The sequence below is a fragment of the Oryx dammah genome, unplaced genomic scaffold (assembly GCF_014754425.2).
Source record: "Oryx dammah isolate SB20612 unplaced genomic scaffold, SCBI_Odam_1.1 HiC_scaffold_25, whole genome shotgun sequence".
NCBI classification, from domain to species: Eukaryota; Metazoa; Chordata; class Mammalia; order Artiodactyla; family Bovidae; genus Oryx; species Oryx dammah.
Genome location: NW_024070209.1, coordinates 30,010,591 through 30,011,835, shown reverse-complemented (window position 1 = coordinate 30,011,835; position 1,245 = coordinate 30,010,591).

Sequence of the window (1,245 nt, the reverse complement as noted above, 5' to 3'; positions counted from 1 at the left end):
TAGTGCCCTTATAAAAGACCTCTCTGGGCTTCCCTGGTGCCTCAGATGGCAAAGAATCTACCTGCAATGCAAGAGACCTGGATTTGATCCCTGGGTTGTGAAGATCCCCTGGAGAAGGGAATGGCTACCCATGCCAGTATTCTTGCCTGGAGAATTTCATGGACAGAGGAGCCTGGTGGGCTACAGTCCATGGGTCGCAAACAGTCAGACACGACTGAGCAACCAACACTAAAAAACCTCTCAGAGTTCCCTTGCCCCTCCTGCCATGTCAGATTACAGCAAGAAGATGGTAATCTATGAACCAGGAATCAGATTCTAACCAGACGCTGAACTGTGGGAATTTCCAGACTCCTGAACTGTAAGAAACGTTTGTAAGTCATCCAGTCTATTTTGTTGGAGCATCTGAAATGAAGAAACACAGAGATAGTTCTGAAGCTTCAGTCGTTCTCAGAAATAAGAAAGTGCTAAAGTGCCATTTTCTTTTTTGTGTAGCAATGAAGTAGAGAGACAGTGTGTCCAGTTTTTAAAGCCCTAGACTTAGACAGGCTCAGGTTTGAATCTGGATCTGCTACTTCCTAGCCCAGGCAAAATAGTTCAACATTTTCTAAACCTCTTCATGTCTGATATTATTTTTAAATAAACAACTGAAAAGTCAACCTACTTCAGCTTTAGAAATTGCCTAAAATGATTGTATGTGTGAAGGCAGATAAAACCATTTTCCACTGCTAGAAGAGTAAAGCAAATTTATCTGCAGTAAATAGAGTTTCTTCAAAATTAAATGCTGCAGTTGTGGAAATAGCTCTTGATAAACGAAGCATATGTGTAAAGAAGGCAGAGAGTATTGAAGAGATTCCGAATTGTAGCATATGCACCTTTTAGGTCCAGAGCAGTGTTGCATCTAGTCAGGCATTTTTAGTAACTATGGTCCATTGCCTCACTCTGCCTTTTAGGTTGTGAAACCCCCCAATTTTGGAGTCATCCATGGTGCCTCTATTTCTTTCATAACTTTGAAATATGTCTGGACTCTGACCCCTTCTCCCCACCTCTACTGCCACCACCTTGGTCAAAAGCACAATCACCCCTTGCCGAATGACTTAGCCTCCCAACCCTCTACACCTACTCATGTCCCCGTGGAGTATTTTCCTACCACAGCAGTCAGATTGATCCTCTCAAAAACTGGCAGTTCATATTACTCCTCAGCTCAAAACTATCCAATGGCCTCCCCATTTCACTTAGAAGAATGCT